The sequence below is a fragment of the Triticum aestivum genome, chromosome 3A (genome assembly GCF_018294505.1).
Source record: "Triticum aestivum cultivar Chinese Spring chromosome 3A, IWGSC CS RefSeq v2.1, whole genome shotgun sequence".
In the NCBI taxonomy this organism is placed as follows: Eukaryota; Viridiplantae; Streptophyta; class Magnoliopsida; order Poales; family Poaceae; genus Triticum; species Triticum aestivum.
The window spans coordinates 679650645-679673626 of record NC_057800.1 but is presented as its reverse complement, the minus strand read 5'-3'; the positions used below and the strand labels follow the sequence as shown (position 1 = coordinate 679673626).

Here is a 22982-nt window from a genome sequence, read left to right as displayed (position 1 = left end):
CCCTTCGAATCCGAGCTCCAATTTCTTGCGGTGCCGCTGCCGCCGCCACCGCCACAGCTCCGGCCGAGCCCAGCCGACGCCAGAGATCACCACTGCCGTTTCCAAGGAGAGCAACGGAACCGCCGGTCAAGCCGAACCTCTCGAATCCGAGCTCCAAATCGAGCTGGAGTACTCGTCGGCGCCGCCACAGCTTCGACAGAGCCCAGCCGACGCCAGAGAACACCACCGACGTCTCCCAAGATAGAAACGGAATCGCCGACTCAAGGCAAATCTCTTGGACGCCTTCCCGAGGAGCAAGGATCACCGGAGCCAGCTCAGCGGCAAGCCCCAAAGCCGCCGGCGCCGCCTGAACGCATCTGAACCAATAGGTATGCAATCTGGACCGCCCGATCCAACCTAAATCCTGCTTCTTGGTCAACCGGTGGCGCTTCTTCAAGTCTAGTGTAGCAGCTTCAGGTGGGCCAAGGAAGTTGTATGTTGGAAATCCAGCTCCAACTGAGACCGGCATGCTCCCCACATTGCAAAACAGACTCTGCTTTTTTGTGCAGGGTGATGCTGTAGAATAAGTTTCTTGTCACAAATATACCTGGCCATGGAAAGCCCGGCCCGGCCGGCCCGGCCCGAAAAAGCCCGACGCTGCCCCTAGGCCGGGCTCGGGCCTAGATTTTGAGCCCGAAGGCTGGGCCGGGCCGGGCTCGGGCCCGTCGTTTTTGCATTTCTCTGAAGGTCGGGTCGGGCCGGCCCGAAGCCCGACGGGATTTTACGTGTTCGGGCCGGGCTCGGGCCCAGAAAACAGGCCCGATGGCCGGGCCGGGCCAGGCTCGGGCCTGGGTTTTTTTCGTCGGGCTTGGCTAGGCCCGGCCCGGCCCGAGGTATGGCCAGGTATAGTCACAAAATGGAAGACTTTTTGTTTTACCAAGCTAGTGTAGCAGCTTCAGGTGGGGCAAGGAAGTTGTATGTTGGAAATTCAGCTCCAGTTGAGACTGACATGCTCCCCGAATTGCAAAAAAGACGGTGCTTTTCTGTGCAGGGTGATACTGTAGAATAAGTTTCTTGTCACAAAATGGATGGCATTTTGTTTTACCAAGATTGTATTTCAAACCTTTCCCTTTATTAATGTTAATCATACTATTTAGGCCCCGTTCCAAAGCTCGCTGGCTTCCGAAATGAGCCGTTCGGCAGTGCACCAGGGCAGCTTCTCGTCTCCGTGATTTTTGCACTGCCGAATCCTCGTCTCCGCGGAGCCAGATTCTCGAAGTGGAGCCGTTTGGTGTGGCTTCTCGGAGTGATTTTCGTAAGCCAGCTCGTGGACTGCTTCCGAACGGGCCCTTACTAAGATTCGTAGTAGTAGAGCAGAGGAGTGGAACATTACGTTTTTAATCTAGTTGATTCAGGGAAGATAGGCGATTCTTAATTCTGTGTGATCTCTTAATTTGTGTGCCACTTGTAGTTGTGTGCTAGTCTGGTGTTTGATGTTCCTTCAATAGTGATTGTCATATATACACGAGGCTGTTTTATTTTACTTATTTTCAAAAGCTCATTACAGTTGTTGTATAATGGTTTTTTTTACTGAGAAGAAAATGATTGCTGCTATCTATAGGTTTTGCATTTCAGATTGCTTGATAACTCTCTAGAACTGTATGTGCCAGGAATCTCTGAACCTTCATTTAACACATTGACTTCTCACATAAAAAAGTACTGATAACTGATTTTACTTTCATACTTGTAGATCAAAACGTTCCACATATATGTTGTTGAGAAAGTTGCACAGCATCTTGGTATGGATGATCCTTCAAAACTTCGCCTTACAAAGCACATCCCGCATTTACAGCAACCAGGTCAGGCACCTTTTTTTAATGTTTTCCTATTTATTTACTACTACATTGCATGGGAGTATTGATCATCTTGAGCTTCCTTTTTACTTGCAGATGTCTGACATTTTTTATTATGAGACACTGACATTCCTTTGCCAGAACTGCAAGGTCCGATAACATTGAGTTGCTTTTCACCAAGCTACACACAATGAGGTTGTTTGCACCAAATTTTGTGCTTGCTGCCGCTTTTGTGTCTATAAACATGTCCTGCAATAACCTTTGTTTATCAGGCGCTGTTTCACATTATATGATTGCCAAAAGGCAGTACGTTTTCTGATTTGATTGGCAACTTAAAATCAAAGTTGAATTCACTGTAAATACTGTTAGGGTTTTTTTATTTTTCTGAAAGGGTTTTTTATGTTCTGCCAATTTGATCTTGAATTTTTCAATTTTTCCTTTTCTTAGGTTGAGTTATCACAAGGTGATGCTGGACTTAGCTATTTCAGGTCAACAATAACAAGATATGGAAGGTACTTGTTATCTCTGTTGTGGCATGGAAGTTGTAGTTCCTCTAGAATAGATTTTTACTATTGAAATCTTGGTTCGGAAACAATAGATTGTATTATCACGGAAGTCAACTTGTACCATGATGCATGTCTTTAGTTTAGTAGGTTGCAGTGGCTAGAATATGGTACACCCTTATAAACGAATGCAATGAGACTGCTGATGGCAGTATGTTGGCAGGAATTAGGAAGGCAGTGCACTAGTCCTTGCCTGGGTGGTACTACCCCATGATGGGGCTACAAACCCCACTTATTTTGCAGTCCGTGTAATAAAAATGAATTAAATATTAATTGTAACCATGGATATCCATCTGTAAAATATGTGGTTTTGGCTATCTGCAAGGAAAGTACAAATTATCTTATCATGGTTCGTGATTTCATTAAACTTCTTCAAAGTTCCGTCTCTCTTTATGAATCCAGTTTTCATTAAGATGATGCACATACTTCACAATAATCCGGTTGACCTATGTATGCATTATCATTCATTGCCTTATTTTTCAGGTGTACCAGCCAACTGAGAAAATAGATGCAGTTCATGATCCAAACCTCTTTATGTTGAGGAGGTATGCAACATTAACACAAATACTGTTTACATTCTCCTAGAAGCTTTAAAGGCTTAACCTCGGGCCATTTACTCCTATTACAACTCCATTCCTTATTTTCTTGCTTGGTTTGATAACGGAGTGACATGGTCCATGTCCATCTCATGCATTATAAGCACTTCATGTAATTACCCATTCCTCAAATACGCTAGTCATCGTCTCCTTTTCCGTATTTCTCTTAGTCTCACTCCCAAACACTTCACGATCCGACAGAGGGAATACCAACAACCATGGCATTGTCCCCTTCGGTCGTTCATGCCACTTGAGAGGATGAAGGCTCATGTGAAAGGCATCGGCACTGGCGAGTTTGCCACCATCCTAGCCACGACGACAATGCCGTTGAGTATATAGTGGAGGGTAGAGTAGCAAAGTGGAGCAATGACGCTGCGGGAGGAGGTGCACTCGAACAGGGGCACTGTAGTCTGTTTCTTCTTCCGGGCGAGTGACTGGCATATAGACAAGACTCCCAACAAAATGTCGATAAAGCATTGGATCAGACAATGGGTCAACATCATTAGCAGGGAGGTGAACATCAAGCTCCATGGGAGTCTCAAGAGTGCGCTCATCAGTAAGAGCAGCACGAGTAAGAAGATCATGGATTATTTTTTAGCAAGAAGGGACCTCAATCCCAAGAATTTAGCGAGGAGGGCCAAGATAAGACTTAAGAAATTGGTAGCTAAGACGTGCCTACACAAAGGTAATATACTCACGGTCTTCGCCTGGTGATGATCATGTCATCAACATATAGAAGAAGAGTCCTACCAAGAGCAGAAAAGTGGACAAACAACGTAGGATCACGAGCACTTGTTGAAACCAGCGGCAACCACCATAGAGGCAAAATGCTCAAACCAGGCGCGAGGGGATTGCTTAAAGCTATAGGGAGAGGGATGAAGATGACAAAGCATGTCGTCAGGAGCAGAATACCCAGGTGGTTGCTGCATGTAAACCTCCTCATGCAGCTCACCATTAAGAAAGGCTTTCTTAATAACAAGTCGATACACAGACCAATGGAGGCATTCTTAACATCAAGCTGGGACATAGACTAGTGGCGAACAGAGGCCACAATAAGAAGTGTGCGACAATGGTCAGACGGTTTGCGAGAGAAAAAGTCTCATTGTAATCAGGACCATGCTCTTTCTGAAAGCCATGAGCCACAAGACGAACTTTGTAAGGCTCAAGAGAACCATCAGAGTGAGTCTTAAACTTGTAGACCCACCAAGTGATGGGACGAACACGAGGAGGAGCAAAAACAATACCCCCCGTGCCGATGCGCTCAAGAGCAGCAGTCTCCTCTGCCATCGCAATATGCCATCTGGTTTGAACAACATCACTATAAGAAGTCGGCTCAAGAACAACAACGCCAACACTTGGAAGACCAAGGTGGTTAACAGGCCAAAGCGTTAGAATATGCAAGCCATAAGTAGGCGGAGACGGGGAACATGGCACATCAGTAGACGCATCCACAACACGCAGATGTCGTGTATATAAGACATAAGTTAGGAAAAAAGATGAAAGAGTATGAGTAGGAATGATCGGAATAAACTCAGGTGATGGAGGCAAGGAAGCCACAAGGTGTAGAATCATGTGATAAGCGAGGTGAGAAAATCATAGGAGATGATGGCGTTGGTTCTACAATAATCAGGGAAGCAGGAGCAGTACATCAAATGCATAATGGCTCAATAGGACTGGTAGGAGTGTCGAGAAAATTGTGGAAAGAGATATACTCCATTGAAATGGTCGAGGAAGATGGACGTGGGTTATAGGGACGAGACTCATCAAAAGTCATCCCCTGAGAAATAGGTATGCGAAGACCAACATGATCCCAATAGTGATATCCCTTATGCTCATCGTTGTATCCTAAGAAGACACACGCAACGAACTGAGCAGTCAGTTTGGTGCGTTCACGTGGGGGCAAGAAGGACATAGCAAAATACAACCAAATAATTGAAGCGCCGAATAATCAGGAAACGATCGAATAGATGCTCGAAAGTAGAGCCACCCTTCAGAGCAGTGGATTGCTGAAGGTTGATGAGATAGATGGAAGTGGAGACAGCCTCGGCCCAAAAGTGCAAGGGAAGAGAGGCGGTGGCCATCAACGGACGAGCCGTCTCAAGAAGGTGACGACGCTTACGCTCAACCATGCCATTCTGAGCATGTGCACCTGGATAAGAGAACAAATGCAAGAGTATCTTGCTCATCAAGGATACGCAACAACTTGGGAGATATACTCTCCACCAAAGTCATCAAAGAACACACGAATAGGCGTAGAGAACAGAGTATGAACCATGACAGCAAAACGCTTATAGATAAGACCTCACTACGAGAAGAAATAAAGTATATCCAGGTGTTTGGGTCAAAGCTATTTTTAGTGTTTGGGTCAAATTATTATTTGCAAGAAGGGGTTAGAGTTTGCCTGAAAGACAAGATTATCATTTGGGTTTGATATATGACTATATCCCACTCAGTCATGTCTTGCATCAAAGGTGTGGCCCACTTTGGAGAAGAATACACCTACCATTCTGGCAGCGGGCCTATAACTTATCTCGACACTTCTGTTTAGGCCTCATTCCCCTAATACGCTAGTCACCGTCTCCTTTTCCGTATTTCTCCTAGTCTCACTCCCAAACACTTCACGGTTCAAGACATGGAATGCTAGCAGCCTTGGCGGCATGTCCCCTTAGGCCGTTCATGCCACTTGATAAGCTGAAGGCTCTCGCAACATCATGTGAGAGGCATCAACTCTAGCGAGTTTGCCACAATCTTGGCAACAATTACGCTGTAGGAGGAGGTGCACTAGAATGGGGGCACTGCAGTCTGTTTCTTCTTCTAGGCGAGTGGCAGCCAGATAGACAAGACTCCCAACAAGATGACGATAAAGCGTTAGATCAGACAAAGGGTCACCATCAGTAGCACCGAGGTGAACATTGAGCTCCATGAGAGTCTCAACAGTGCGCTCATCAGTAAGAGCAACAAGGGCAAGTATTAATTTTGAGCAAGAAGAGACCTGAAACCCAAGAAAGTAGCAGGGCCAAGATCAGACATAGGAAACTCCTTACTAAAATGTGCCATCACAAAGGCAATATACTCAGGGTCTTTGCCGGCGATGATCATATCATCAACATATAGAAGACTCCTACCAAGAGCAGAAAGGTGGACAAACAACGTAGGATCATGAGCACTCGCTGAAAACCAGCGGCAATCACCCTAGAGGCAAAACACTCAAACTAGGCTTGAGGGGCTTGCTTAAAGCCATAGAGAGAGCGATGAAGACGACGAAGCATGTCGTCAGGAGCATAATACCCAAGTGGTGGTTGCATGTAATCCTCCTCATGTAGTTCACCATTAAGAAAGGCATTCTTAACATCAAGCCGAGATAGGCCCGTGGCCAACAAAGGCCACAAGAGAAGTGTGCGAGCAGTGGTCATATGGTTTGCACGAGCAAAAAGCCTCATAGTAATCCGGACTCATAATCAGGACCATGCTCTAGCTGAAAGCTACGAGCCACAAGACGAGCTTTGTAACGCCCAAGAGAACCATCAGAGCGAGTCATAACAGCTTTGTAACGCTCAAGAGAACCATCAGAGCGAGTCTAGACCCACCAAGTGATGGGACGAACACGGGGAAGAGAAACAATATCCCACTTGCTGATGCGCTCAAGAGCAGCAATCTCCTCTGCCATCGCAATGTGCCACTTGGTATGAACATCATCACGATAAGAAGTCGGCTCAAGAATAATAGCGCCAGCGCTGGAAGACCAAGGCGGTCAACAGGTGGAAGCAGACGAGGAAGCAAGCCATAAGTAGGCCGAGATGGGGAAGATGGCACATCAGTAGACGCATCCACAACATGCGGACAATGTGTATAAAAGTGAGGAAAAGATGTAAGAATATGAGTTGGAATCATCGGGATAAACTAAGGTGATGCGGATAAGGAAGTCACCGGTGATGATGCTGTAGAATCCTGTGATAAGCGAGGTGAGGAAATCATAGGAGATGATGGCGTTGGATTTGCAATAATCGGAGAAGCAGGAGCAGTACGACGAATGGATAAGGGCTCAACATGAGTGATAGTAGTGTTGGGAAAATTGTGGAAAGACTCCACTGAACATGTTGAGGAAGATGGACGAGGCTGGTAGGGACGAGACTCATCAGAAGTTATATTCCGAGAAATAGGCATCCGAAGACCAACAGTGATATCCCTTATGCTCATCATTGTATCCTAAAAAGACACGCAACGGACTGAGCAGTTAGTTTGTTGCGTTCACGTGGGGCAAGGAGGACATAGCAACACAACCAAACAATTGAAGCGCCGAATAATCATGAAAGGATATAAATGCTCAAAAGTAGCACCACTCTGCATAGCAGTGATTGCTGAAGGTTGATGTGATGGATGGAAGTGGAGACAACCTCAGCCCAAAAGTGTGAGGGAAGAGAGGCAGTGGCCATCAACAGACGAGTCTTCTCAAGAAGGTGACGATCCTTGTGCTTAGCCATGCCATTCTGAGCATGTCACCTGGATAAGAGAACCGAATAAGAGTACCCTGATCAACAAGGATTCCACACAACAACTTGGGAGATATACTCTCCACCAGAGAGATCACAGAACACAGGAATATGCGTATAGAACCGAGTATGAACCATGGCAGCAGAACACTTATAGATAAGACCTCACTACGAGAAGAGGTGTGTCGAGAGAGGTCACCAGTGATGACCTCCTTTGGAGGCAAAGGGAGATGGACCACCGACATCAGAGTGAACAAGGTCGAAAGGTGGCTGAGACACTGTCTGCCTATGAGTATAAGGTAATTGGACATGATTACCAAGCCGACAACCTTGACGGTTTAGAGACATCGTCGGATACGAATCCAAGAAGACCATGCCGAATTAAGGATGAGAGATCACAAGTGACCCAAGGCAATGATGCCACTGCTTGAAATAATTGGTAGACAAGGCAACAAAGGCAGTGACTGGCGGTGGTGGCAGCAGAGGGACTTGATCCAGCATCCCATGTGCCTGTGCACTCTTTGCACCCTGCTGATCCGGATTGGTGTTCTTCTCTTGTTTTCGGGTTCCGGGACACGCACTTGATTAAGCACCCCAGGTTCTCCTACTGTACACCCTTGGCCCCGGCTTTAGGTAGCGCCTGTCCTCGGCTCGTCCCGTGCATAATCTAGGTACGCGTCGACTGTCCAAGCTCCTGCTCACCATTGGTGGTGCTCGAGCATGCGGTTATGGTGTCGCACAACAAGGGAACACGGGATGTGGGATTGAGACAGAGCCATAGCAACCCGTAGCAAGGCAAAGGATGCTCATCCAGACTGATAGGGAGCGGAGGTTGACACAAAGGTGGATGTTGACTTCATAGGAGTCTTAATAGTGCACTCATCAGTAAGAGCAGCATGAGCAGCACAAGCAAGAAGATCTCAAGGAAGTAGCGAAGAGGACGAAGAACTATGACGAAGAAATAAGAAATTCACTATGATGAGCCTTCACAAAGGCAATGTACTTACAATCATCGCCAGTAATGATCGACATGTTGAAGTGTTCGACCACAAGTTGAATGGTGGACCGAAAGTGCAGGAAATAAAGAAGCCATTAGAGGTAGAAGAAACCTCAAATCTCAAGGAAGTAGCAAAGAGGACCAAGATCATACATAAGAAATTCACTATGATGAGCCTTCACAAAGGCAATGGACTTGAGTCGTTGCCAGTGATGATCGACATGTAGAAGTGTTCGACCAGAAGTTGAATGGTGGACCGAAAGTGCAGGATCATGAGCACTCTCCAAAAACAAGCCGCAATAACAACTGAGGGGAAGCACTCAAACTAGGCACGAGGGGTTTGCTTATGTCCATATAGAGAGTGATGAAGATGATAAGCCATGCCATCAGGAAGAGAACCTAGGTGGTGGCTACGTGTAGGCCTTTTTGACATCAAGAGAGACAAACCATTGACGAACAGAAGCCACATTGAGAAGTGTGCGAAGAGTGGTCATGTGGGCCATATAGGAGCAAATGTCTCATCGTAGTCATGACCATGTTCTCACCACTAGACAAGCTTTGTAACGCTCAAGAGAATCACCAGTCTTAATCTTGTAGACCCACTTTCAAGTGATGAGACGAGCACAAGGAGGGAAATGAGATTCCACGTGTCGATGCTGGCAAGAGCATCAATCTTCGATGCCATCACATGCAGCCATCCGGGATAAACAACCTTACGATAAGATGGCTCATCAGTAAACACATCCACAACATGTGGACGATGTGTATAAAAGTGAGGAAAAGATGGAGGAATACGTGCTGGAATCATCGGGATAAACTAAGGTGATGGAGACAACAAGGAAGCCATCGGTGATGATGCTGTAGAATCCCATGATAAGCGAGGTGAGGAAATCATAGGAGATGATAGCATTGGATCTGCAATAATCGGAGAAGCAGGAGCAGTACGACGAATGGATTTGGGCCCAACAGGAGTGAGAGGAGTGCCGGGAAAATTATGGAAATACTTCACTGAAAACATCGAGGAAGATGGACGAGGCTGGTAGGGACGAGACTCATCAGAAGTTATATCCCGAGAAATAGGCATCAGATGACCTACATGTTCCCAATAGCGATATCCCTTATGCTCATCGTTGTATCCTAAGAAGACACATGCAATGGACTAAGCAGTCAGTTTGGTGCGTTCACGTGGGGCAAGGACATAGCAAACACAACCAAACAATTGAAGCGCTGAATAATCAGGAAACGATCGAATAGATACTCGAAAGTAGTGCCACCCTGCAGAGCACTTGCTGAAGGTTGATGAGATAGATGGAAGTGGAGACAGACTCGGCCCAAAAGTGCGAGGGAAGAGAGGTAGTGACCATCAACGGACGAGCCGTCTTAAGAAGTTGACGATGCTTGTGCTCAGCCACGCCATTCTAAGCATGTGCACATGGATAAGAGAACCGAATGCAAGAGTACCCTGCTCAACAAGGATTCCAGGCAACAGCTTGGGAGATATACTCTCCACTAGACTCATCACAGAACACACGAATAGACGTATAGAATTGAGTATGAAGCATGGCAACAAAACGCTTTAGATAAACCTCACTACGAGAAGAAATAAAGTATATATATATCCAAGTGATGACTTCCTTTGGAGGCAAAGGGAGATGGACCACCGACATCAGAGTGAAGAAGGTCGAAAGGTGGCTGAGACACTGTCTTGCTATGAGTACAAGGTAATTGGGCCTGTTTACCAAGCCGACAACCTTGACGGTTTAGAGACATCGTCGGGTACGAATCGAAGCAGACCACGTCAAACTAAGGATGAGAGATCACAACTGACCCAAGGCGATGACGCCACTGCTGAAAATAATTGGTAGACAAGGCAACAGAGGCAGAGACTGGCGGCGGTGGCAGAAGAGGGACTTGATCCAGCATCCCACGTGCCTGTGCACTCTCTGTACCCTGTCGATCCGGATTGGTGTTCTTCTCTTGCTTGCGGGTTGTAGGAAACGCAGTTTATTAAGCACCCTAGGTTCTCCTACTATGCGCCCTTGGCCCCGGCTTTAGGTAGCACCTGCCCTCGGCTTGTTCCGTGCATAATCCAGGTACGCGTCGACTGTCCGAGCTCTTTCTCACCATTGGTTGTGCTCGATCATGAGGTTATGGTGTCGCACAACAAGGAAACACGGGATGTGGGATTGAGACAGGGCCCATAGCAATCCGCAGCAAGGTAAAAGATGTCCATCCAGACAGGCAGGGAGCGGAGGTGGACACAAAGGTGGATGTTGACTTCATAGGAGTCTCAATAGTGCGATCTCAAGGAAGTAGCGAAGAGGACCAAGATCATGCATAAGAAATTCACTTTAATGAGCCTTCACAAAGGCAATGTACTTCATCGCCAGTGATGATCGACATGTAGAAGTGTTCGGCCACAAGTTGAATGGTGGACCGAAGTGCGGGAAATAAAGAAGCCATTAGAGGTAGAAGAAACCTCAGTCTAAGGAAGTAGCGAAGAGGACCAAGATCATACATAAGAAATTCACTATGACGAGCCTTCACAAAGGCAATGTACTTGAGTCGTTGCTAGTGATGATCGACATGTAGAAGTGTTCGACCAGAAGTTGAATGGTGGACCAAAAGTGCAGGATCATGAGCACTCTCCAAAAACCAGCCGCAAGCACAACTGAGGGGAAGCACTCAAACTAGGCACGAGGGGTTTGCTTATGTCCATATAGAGAGTGATGAAGATGAGAAACCATGCCATCAGAAAGAGAACCCAGGTGGTGGCTACGTGTAGGCATTTTTGACATCAAGAGAGACAAACCATTGATGAACAGAAGCCACATTGAGAAGTGTGCAAAGAGTGGTCATGTGGGCCATATAGGAGCAAATGTCTCATCGTAGTCATGACCATGTTCTCACCACTAGACAAGCTTTGTAACGCTCAAGAGAATCACCAGTCTTAATCTTGTAGACCCACTTACAAGTGATGAGACGAGCACAAGGATGGAAATGAGATTCCACATGCCGATGCGGGCAAGAGCATCAATCTTTGATGCCATCACATGCAGCCATTCGGGATAAACAACCTTACGATAAGATGGCGCATCAGTAGACACATCCACAACATGCGGACGATGTGTATAAAAGTGAGGAAAAGATGGAGGAACACGTGCTGGAATCATCGGGATAAACTAAGGTGATGGAGACAACAAGGAAGCCTTCGGTGACGATGTTGTAGAATCCCATGATAAGCGAGGTGAGGAAATCATAGGAGATGATGGCATTGGATCTGCAATAATCGGAGAACCAGGAGCAGTACGACGAATGGATTTGGGCCCAACAGGAGCGATAGGAGTGTCGGGAAAATTATGGAAATACTTCGCTGAAAACATCGAGGAAGATGGACGAGGCTGGTAGGGACGAGACTCATCAGAAGTTATATCCCGAGAAATAGGCATCAGATGACCTACATGTTCCCAATAGCAATACCCTTATGCTCATCGTTGTATCATAAGAAGACACACACAACGGACTGAGCAGTCAGTTTGGTGCGTTCATGTGGGGCAAGGACATAGCAAACACAACCAAACAATTGAAGCGCTGAATAATCAGGAAACGATCGAATAGATACTCGAAAGTAGTGCCACCCTGCAGAGCACTTGCTGAAGGTTGATGAGATAGATGGAAGTGGAGACAGACTCGGCCCAAAAGTGCGCGGGAAGAGAGGTAGTGACCATCAACGGGCGAGCCGTCTCAAGAAGGTGACGATGCTTGTGCTCAGCCACGCCATTCTGAGCATGTGCACATGGATGAGAGAACCGAATGCAAGAGTACCCTGCTCAACAAGGATTCCAGGCAACAGCTTGGGAGATATACTCTCCACCAGAGTCATCACAGAACACACGAATAGACGTATAGAATTGAGTATGAAGCATGGCAACAAAACGCTTATAGATAAGACCTCACTACGAGAAGAAATAAAGTATATATATCCAAGTGATGACTTCCTTTGGAGGCAAAGGGAGATGGACCACCGACATCAGAGTGAAGAAGGTCGAAAGGTGGCTGAGACACTGTCTTGCTATGAGTACAAGGTAATTCGACCCGTTTACCAAGCCAACAACCTTGACGGTTTAGAGACATCGTCGGGTACGAATCCAAGAAGACCATGTCAAACTAAGGATGAGAGATCACTACTGACCCAAGGCGATGACGCCACTGCCGAAAATAATTGGTAGACAAGGCAACAGAGGTAGAGACTGGCGGTGGTGGCAGAAGAGGGACTTGATCCAGCATCCCACATGCCTGTGCACTCTCTGTACCCTGTCGATCTGGATTGGTGTTCTTCTCTTGCTTGCGGGTTGTGGGACACACACTTGATTAAGCACCCCAGGTTCTCCTACTGTGCGCCCTTGGCCCCGGCTTTAGGTAGCGCCTGTCCTTGGCGAATTCCTTACTCCTCAGTCAGAACAAAGTCCTTAGTGACCAAAAGTGCGCGGGAAGAGAGGTAGTGACCATCAACGGGCGAGCCGTCTCAAGAAGGTGACGATGCTTGTGCTCAGCCACGCCATTCTGAGCATGTGCACATGGATAAGAGAACCGAATGCAAGAGTACCCTGCTCAACAAGGATTCCAGGAAACAGCTTGGGAGATATACTCTCCACCAGAGTCATCACAGAACACATGAATAGACGTATAGAATTGAGTATGAAGCATGGCAACAAAACGCTTATAGATAAGACCTCACTACGAGAAGAAATAAAGTATATATATCCAAGTGATGACTTCCTTTGGAGGCAAAGGGAGATGGACCACCGACATCAGAGTGAAGAGGGTCGAAAGGTGGCTGAGACACTGTCTTGCTATGAGTACAAGGTAATTGGACCTGTTTACCAAGCCGACAACCTTGACGGTTTAGAGACATCGTCGGGTACGAATCCAAGAAGACCACGTCAAACTAAGGATGAGAGATCACAACTGACCCAAGGCGATGATGCCACTGCTGAAAATAATTGGTAGACAAGGCAACAGAGGCAGAGACTGGCGGCGGTGGCAGAAGAGGAACTTGATCCAGCATCCCACGTGCCTGTGCACTCTCTGTACCCTGCCGATCCGGATTGGTGTTCTTCTCTTGCTTGCGGGTTGTGGGACACGCACTTGATTAAGCACCCCAGGTTCTCCTACTGTGCGCCCTTGGCCCCTGCTTTAGGTAGCGCCTGTCCTCGGCTCGTCCCGTGCATAATCCAGGTACGCGTCGACTGTCCGAGCTCCTGCTCACCATTGGGTGTGCTTGAGCATGCGGTTATGGTGTCGCACAACAAGGAAACACGGGATGTGGGATTGAGACAGGGCCCATAGCAACCCGCAGCAAGGTAAAAGATGCCCATCCAGACAGGCAGGGAGCGGAGGTGGACACAAAGGTGGATGTTGACTTCATAGGAGTCTCAATAGTGCGCTCATCAGTAAGAGCAACACGAGCAAGATCTCAAGGAAGTAGCAAAGAGGACCAAGATCATGCATAAGAAATTCACTTTAATGAGCCTTCACAAAGGCAATGTACTTCATCATCGCCAGTGATGATCGACATGTAGAAGTGTTCGGCCACAAGTTGAATGGTGGACCGAAGTGCGGGAAATAAAGAAGCCATTAGAGGTAGAAGAAACCTCATTCTCAAGGAAGTAGCGAAGAGGACCAAGATCATACATAAGAAATTCACTATGACGAGCCTTCACAAAGGCAATGTACTTAGAGTCGTCGCCAGTGATGATCGACATGTAGAAGTTTTCGACCACAAGTTGAATGGTTCACCGGAAGTGCAGGATCACGAGCACTTGCCAAAAACCCAGCCGCAATCACCACTGAGGCGAAGCTCTCAAACCAGACACAAGGTGTTTGCTTAGAGCCATATAGAGAGTGATGAAGATGACAAACCATGCCATCAAGAAGAGAACCCAGGTGGTGGCTACATGTAGGCATTCTTGGCATCAAGAGAGACAGACCAACGGCGAATAGAAGCCACATTGAGAAGTGCGCGAAGAGTGATCATGTGGGCCATATAGGAGCAAATGTCTCATCGTAGTCATGACCATGTTCTCACCACTAGACAAGCTTTGTAATGCTCAAGAGAATCACCAGTCTTAACCTTGTAGACCCACTTACAAGTGATGAGACGAGCACGAGGACGGAAATGAGTTCCACGTGCCGATGCGTGCAAGAGCATCAATCTTCAATGCCATCACATGCAGCCATTCCGGATGAACAACTCTCATGATAAGTCGTCCCGGGAAGAGCCGCACAGTGACCATAGCGGTCAATAGGCTGAAGCGGGCGAGCTCGGAAGCCATAAGTAGGCTGAGTTGGAGCCAGTGCCTTGCCAATAAAAGAAAACATAGTAGTCAAGTGAGATGGCTCATCAGAAGAATCCACAACACGCGGACCACGAGACATAGTAAATGAGAAAACCATCAGAGGTAGACCTCTATCACAAGAAAGTCGAGAAGAGGGCCTAGGTTAGACATAAGAAACTGCTCACTAAGACGTACCTTCACAAAGGCAATATACTCGGGGTCGTCGCCATTGATGATCATGTCATCAACATATAGAAAAGGAGAGTCCGACCACGATCAGAAAAATATATCCATCAGAGGTAGAAAAGACCTTTGTCCTAAGAAAGTATTGAAAAGGGCCAAGATCAGACATCAGAAACTGCTCACTAAGACGTGCCTTCACAAAGGTGTCACCATTCATGATCATGTCACCAACATTCTAACCTATAATGAGGCTCGCCAACTCGGCCTCCTGGTGCTCCCCCAGATTGAAGCTTTGTTGGCCATTTGATAGAGCTACTTTTGGTCAACTGGTTCATTACGGCCATCAGATTTGTTCTGCCAGTTTTCACCGCATGGTTAGTTTTCAGTATTATGACCGGTGGGCTCGTTCTTTCTCCTTATTGGCTGGGTGAGCCCTTCGTGGGTGTGAGCAACCTTGTCCTCGCACGCCACGTGTCGTGCGGCTCGTCGTGGGCGTCTCCGCTGCTACATGCAAACCCCATTTGAACCCTAGCCTCCCATCACAACCACCACATCTGTCCCTCCACCCCTCGTCCGTCGTCGTCCATCTCCACCTCCTATCCCGGCTCCTCTTGTACCTCTCATTTTCCTCCTTACCTCCCCATTGCTTGCCCCCTTTCCCTGGGCGACAGGGTCTTAACGGCGGGGGTGGAGTAGGGAGGGTCATTAGGCTAGCGGCGGAGGGATGAAGCAGTGAGGCCCGAGCTCTAGGCGGTGCACACATTGCGGACTCTAGACTCTTGTGTTGTTGATTGGGTTTTGGTGCTCTATGCTTACAAACTTTTGGGATTTTGTCAATGCCAAGGTATGTGATTGGTTTCTCCACTTCCACCCTATGATTTGCAATTTCCCCATATGATGCATTGATACCATTTCATTGTGTGATTTTTCTGCTGAAAATAATCATCGGGTTTTCAAGTGTAGGCATCATGAGCCCAGTTAGTGTTCCTAGTTTATGAATTTAAGAATACGTTCTCATCTCCCTGCTATCTATATTCCATTGTTTTAGATTTAAAAGTGCTTTAGATGAATTTTTTTGAGGCAAACTTTCCATTTCAGGCATCATTTCTAAGTATATGGCATCCACGAATTTCCCGATAGTTTGTTCTGCACCATGCTGCCTCATGTAGGATTTTGGCGCTCGTGATTTACCTTAGGTGACCTGCTCCCAGTCCTTCCCTCCCCTCTGACCTCTCTCCCTCTCTGTATGATGTTTTGTTGTGTTTTGGTTCAAATTTGACATGACTTTTTGATTGATGCTTGGTTTAGAAAGGAACAAGTTCTAGAATTGGTAGAAGAGTCATATGTCATCCTTTGTATTTTTTGCCAAGATGAATGCTTCATAACAGGTGTATGGAAGCACAAAAGTAGAATCATATAAACTGCAGTTGCAGTATCAGCAATAAGCAAGGGACATATCACATGTTTCTATCAAAACTGTGTATAAATTTAAGAGCTTAGCAAGAGAATAGTATCTCTGTTCCGGGAGAAAAATTTAAGTGCTTAGCAAGAGAATAGTATCTCTATAAATTTTAGAGCTTAGTTTTTTGCATATGCATGTAACAGCAACTCTTTTGTGTTCTGGTCTTAAATATCCTATTCATGATACAGTAATTTGCATCAAGCTTACTATGTTGAATTTTGGTAAGGGCAATCCCATTGTTTATGCATCTTCTTTAACAAAGAACGATATTTGGGGTATCATCTGAGATGTGCTTGATTAATGTCTTTCAGGCAATGTGTGATGCCATTTGCAACCTTCTTGTTGAGCAAGCTGAAACAGGAGTAACTCCATTAATCATTCTGTAGGTATGTTAATAATCATTATGTCACATTGTAATCCATCACAAGAATCATCTCTCCTATTTCATTCTCTGAATTTCTGTACTGCTGATGCTTACATATATGTATATTTTGCTTCTGCTTGATGTGTCTCGTGCCTGATCCGGTATTGATGATCTATGTGGCCAAAAAAAAAATGCATTGCCTGTGAATTTGTCTAAAGATGCATTATGATATCCAGCTGTGTTGGTATGGCTGAAAAATATGGCTACAGAGTATTATTGATGGTTATTTTGCATGTTGGGTCATGTTAGTAATGTGCTTTGAAATTATTTCCCCTCCTTGTCTCAGTTTTGTTTTTCTTTAGGCAATATTATGGTATAAATATACGTGTATTTTTTAGGCAGTGTTATGGTAGCTGCAGGAGTGGGCGGTACTCAGCTGCCGACAGGCGCTGATGACAGTGGCCGAGCTAGACTCCGTCAGGGACAGGCGTGCATGTATGTCGAGGTGCTCCAGGGCAGCATGTGGGGCAGTTGTCTCTGGTCTCATTTGAGTTTTGCTTCTGAGCTATTATCGATTTCCCATTTCTTTTGTCTGCACTAGAAGATTGACCATGTTGGAGGCTGTTAAGGCGCAGGATTCATCTCACCAATCGATTTCCCATTTCTGAGTCGTTAGATTGTCCGATGACCAAACCAGTTGCCGAGCAAACATTGTCGCCGATGCAGGAGCTGAACGCCGAAGGGTAGATCTGTGAGGCGCAGGGGGCAGCGGTTGCGGAGGGAGGAGGTTTACCATGGGCATCCAAGTAGTCGATTGGTGAGATGAATCCTGAACCCCCTGGCTGGACCAAAGGTATGGCAGTATGTAGTTGTACGACTCTTGAATTTTAATCATGGTAGTCTGAAGGATACCTACCACACAAGCTGTACATGGAGGTAGCATGACTTCTTAGTAAGAACTGGGTCTGCTACAAGAATATATGATTATATCAGGAACTTAGATACTGAAAGGGTTAAGCAATTTGGTTGTGATAGCATTTTCCAAGCATGAACACTTCAGCCACTTCTTGACAATACCGAATAAACATGTGCGAATTTCAATGCTTGTGTTACCTTGAAAACAAGTCTTACTGCATAGGTAAGAAAATATAATCAGAGTGCAAATTTGAATGCCTTTGCCTGGAAGAAACATAGTTAAGAAAATACAATCAGAGTGCGAATTTGAATGCTTGTTTTACCTTGAAGAATGCTACAGCATAGTTACTTAACTGATACAGAGTGAGGATTAAGTAATTTTTGCATTATGTGAGGATTAAGTGCTACCACCAGAAAATCCAATCTAAAAGCCCAGTGATGCAGGTCGGGATGGAAAGCAAGATCATGAAGTGTAACTAGCCCTAGGTAGTAGGTGGACTGTAAATAATTGTAAGTCAAAGTTGTGCGACAAAACCACAAGAGGCTTATTTAGGATTGGTACAAGTGAAACTGGAACAGCCTCTGGATCTAAGGGCTATTCCGTGGCCTGGAGGTGCTTGGGGGTCGACGGGTTGTCGATGGTGCGGCGCCGTCGCCGCAGCAGTAGTAGAAGGTAGCAGGGATTAGAGATAGATAACAAAGATTAGGGAAACTAGACTTTGTTGATTATTGCTTGCGTCTAAGCTTACACGGGTAGGTCCTTTATATAGGACATGGACTAGTACTACTTTGACATACTTCGGACTCTAATAGGAATCTGACTCAAATACTACCTTAATAGAATCTGGAGACTACCAAAATAGATGCATCCTTTTAGGACATCGAACTGCCCTTGTCTAGCCACAGCCTAACCTGCACCTGCTGCCTTGCGCCTTCCATAATGAATTCCCCACGTAACATCTCTCCCTCGACAAGCAGCTCCCTCGAGCTGATAATCTGGATACTGCTTGATGAAGTCAGCAAGGGGCTCCCAAGTGGCATCCATTTCTGAAGAACCGACCCATTGAACAAGCACATGCTTCACTCCTCTGCGCATGCATGAGCTTAATACTTTGGCAGGCTCCGGAATGACGCGGCCATCCTGAATTAATGGCAATGGTGGTGTCACATCAGGAGCGACGCCATGGAATTTCTTCAAAAGACTCACATGGAAGACATCATGTACTCGAGAGCCTTCTGGAAGATCCAGCTTGTAGGCAATAGAACCAACGGGCTCCAGAATCTTGTAAGGTCCATAAAAGCATTGAGCTAACTTGCCACGTGTATGGCCTGTCAATGAAGTAGCTTGCTTGTGGTGAAGGCGCAACCATGCCCACTCACCAACATCAAATGACAGATCCTTATGATGGTCATCATCATACTTCTTGCCGCGTTGTTGGGCTTGGAAGTAGACGCTCCGAACCTCCTGTAGAAACTGATCACGTTCTTGCAAAGCTGTCCCTACTAACTCAACTTTGGCTTCGCCCCTGTTATAAGTTGGTAGAGCAGGAGGGTCACGGCCATAGACCACCTTGAAAGGAGTATCACGAAGCGGAGAATGATATGATGTGTTGTAGCAGTATTCTGCCCAAGGAAGCCAGTCCAGCCACTGCCTAGGTCGATCTCCTGTCATGCACCGAAGGTACATAGAAATCACCTTGTTCACCACCTCGATCTGGCCATCGGACTGAGGGTGAAACGCTAAACTCATATGCAAGCAAACTTCGGACTGAGGGTGAAACACTGAACTCATATGCAAGCAAACTCCGGAAAGGCGGAAGATGTCACGCCAGAAATTGTTGGTAAAGACAGGGTCACGGTCACTTACGATGGACTGTGGAAGCCCATGGAGCCGAACAATACCGTCAAAGAAAGCGCATGCCACCGGGATAGCAGTGTACAGATGTGCCAATGGTATGAAGTGTGCATATTTGGAGAAGCAATCAACAATAGAAAGGATCACTGTCTTGCCATGGACGCAGGGAAGGGCCTCAATAAAATCCATTGAGATATCCGACCAGATCGACGCGGGTACTATCAGAGGCTGAAGGAGACTAGGAGGATGAAGAGTCTCAGTCTTGTTCCGTTGACAAATCTGGCAGGAACGTACCAATTCTTTGCACCAATGCACGGTCACCTGGTATGTGGAAGGTCTCTTGCAAGCGATAAAGTGTCTTCTGAATGCCCTCATGAGCTGCATGGGCCTGTTCTAGTAAAAGAAGCTACCAATGGCGATGATGGAAGCACATAAACATGTCGGCAATGCAAGATCAGATCATCACAACACGACCAAGGGTCACCGAGCTCACCAGACATAATACAGTCACGCAAAGCAGATAGCTCGGTAGATGTCACAATCTCATTGCGCAAGTCATCAAAAAGAGCAAATTGCGTGATGAGATGGCACAAACTGTGACAAGGCTATCATCAGAGTCATGTCGAGACAGTGCATCGGCGATGGTGTTAAGGCGCCCACGGTACTCCATTGTGAAGTCGTAGCCAAATAACTTGCTCAACCCATTGATGTTGTGGAATTGTCGAAAGCCGTTGGTCTAAGATGAACTTGAGACTGTAGTGGTCAGTGTGGACAGTGAATGCACGTCCCCACAAGTATGGCCGCCAATGCCGCAACTTGGACTAGTCCGATTAGCTTCCCTCTCATAGTTTGCCAACTTAGCATGATGCGGTGCCATGGGCTGACTGTAGAAAGCTGACGGACCATCACCCTAGTGAAGAACCGCGCCAAAGCCGAAGCTGGAAGCATCACACTTGATGAAGCGAGGCATCTGAAGGACTGGGATTGTAATGAGGGCAGCCTTGAGCGCACCAAATGCGGCCTGAGCTTCTGCACACCAGCGAAATCCCTCCTTCAGTAGTTTGGTGAGCGGGGCTGCGATGGTACCAAAGTCCTTGATGAACTCGCGGTAATAACCTGCAAGGCCAAGAAAACCTTGTAGCGCACGCACCGACCGTGGGTTTGGCCAATCTGCCACAGCACGGACCTTGTTGACATCCATGGCCACACCATCTGCAGAAATCACATGGCCGAGGTATGCCACAGATGCAATCCCAAATGTGCACTTAGACCATTTGAGAAAGAGATTATGCTGCTGCCTAACTTGAAACACAAGATGAAGATGGCGGAGGTGCTCTGACCATGATGAGCTACAAATCAAGATATCATCAAAGAAGACGAGGACAAAATGGCGGAGGAAGGGCCGAAGGATCTCGTTCATCATGGCCTGGAAAGTTGTCAGGGCATTGGTCAGACCAAAAGGTATGACTAGGAACTCGTAGTGGGCATCATGCATGCGAAAGGCTATCTTCGCGATGTCATCTGGGTACATGCGCACTTAGTGATAACCAGAACGCAAATCGAGCTTGGTGAAGAAGCGCGCGCCATGAAGCTTGTCAAGAAGTGTATCCACCATCGGAATTGGAAACTTACCCTTAATCGTCTGCTCATTGAGAGCACAATAGTCAACACAAAAGGGCCACGAGCCATCTTGCTTCCTAACAAGAACTGGTGAGGAAAAAGTTGAATCATTGATGCGAATAATGCCCTGCTGCAACATTTCGGTGCACTGGCGCTCAATCTCGTCCTTCTGCAGTTGCGGATAGCGGTAGGGCCGTACAGCGACCGGAGACCCATCAGTCTGCAGTTGAATTCGGTGATCATGTGCATGGACAGGTGGCAAGGAGGAAGGCTTGGTGAAGATGTTGTCAAATTCTGCGAGCAATTCAGTCATCAAATCCTCAGGCTCGGGAGCAACCAAAGCACGGTCAACGGCCGATCGTGACAAGACACGATATGTCCATGTCACAGGTTGGCCCTCCCAGTGGAATGACACGGTCATGTTGTCGAAGTCCCAGAGGATACGACCCAAATTACGCAACCAGCTAACACCAAGAACAATATCAAAGCTGCCAAGGGGTATGGCAAAACAGTCTGTTGTAAGTTGTTGCTCCCCAATATGCAATGGAAGGCCACGACAAACTCCACCACTGGCCACTTGGTTGCCATTAGCAACCATCACACGTAGGCAAGGACAAGGACGTGGGGTCAAACCAGCGCGGGCCAGAGCGCTCTCATCGATGAAATTGCGGGTCGAACCTGTATCCAGAAGCGCTGTGAAGAGTGAATTACCAATCAGAACCTCTAGCTGCAAGGTGTCGGTCACCTGGATGCTTCACAGACCGGTCATAGCTTGGATAGACACCTTCACACAGTTCTCTTCCTCGGGCAGTGTCTCAAAATCATCATTGAAAGATGTATCAACCTCAATCGAAAACAGACTGGCGCAACGGTGACCGCGCACAAACTGTTCGTCACAATTAAAGCAGAGGCCTTGCTTTCGGCATTCTGCAATCTCTGTGGGAGAGGGACGACGAAAGGTGCGGCCGGCCTGCATGGTGGCTGCTGCAATGGTTACCCCGGGTACAGTTGGTCCTCCAAGCTGTTATTTGGTGGCAGGAATCGGCAGAGATGGTCGTGTGAAGGAACGAGACGAGCGAGGAGTGGTTGCTATGGAGGATCGAGTCGGATATGCACGACTTTCATATGCAAGTGCAAGGCTGATGGCATCATCAAGGTCCTCGGGATGAGCTAGTTCCACATCTGTGCGCAAGGGCTCGGGCAGGCCCATGGTGAATAATTCCACTTCAGTCTCGACTGACTGAGGGGGCGCGAGGTGTAGCAGATGAGTGAACCGTTCCTGGTAGTCAGTGACGTTGCCATTGGACGGACAACGTGCTACAGCCCCAAGCTTATTGCTGTGTGCAGGTGGTCCAAATTTCTTGGCACACAACTGCTTAAAGAGATCCCAAGATGGGCGGCCCTTTGCTTTGGCATACTTGTGATACCATAGGTGAGCATCGCCAGTGAGATGGAATGATGCCAGCCAAACCTGACTTGCATCTGGAGTGCACTAACCTTCAAAAAATTGCTCGCCGAAGGGTCTTCCTTGCCATCAAATAGTAGAAACTCCAGCTTGGCATACTTTGGTACATGGGGCGAAACACCTGGGTGAAGCATGTCAATTAAGTGTTGGTTTGGGACGAATGATGATGGGTCGAAGTGGGCAAAGCTATATGATGGAGGCGGGTAGTTTGGAAGCTGTTGTTTTGCTGGGTCTGGAGGGATAGAGATAATTGGTTTGTTGTGCTGGATTGGGTAGGACAGGGGTACTGGTGGGGTGGAAAG

At 47.0% G+C, this 22982-nt stretch overlaps 1 long non-coding RNA gene across 1 annotated transcript; it reads left to right on the top strand.

Annotated features, from left to right (window-relative positions):
• Positions 1–322: 322 nt before the first annotated feature.
• LOC123059052 (uncharacterized) lies at positions 323–1969 on the top strand. Its single transcript, XR_006427358.1, has 3 exons — positions 323–368; positions 1730–1838; positions 1929–1969. It is a non-coding gene; the product is annotated as an uncharacterized lncRNA (long non-coding RNA).
• Positions 1970–22982: the final 21013 nt, after the last annotated feature.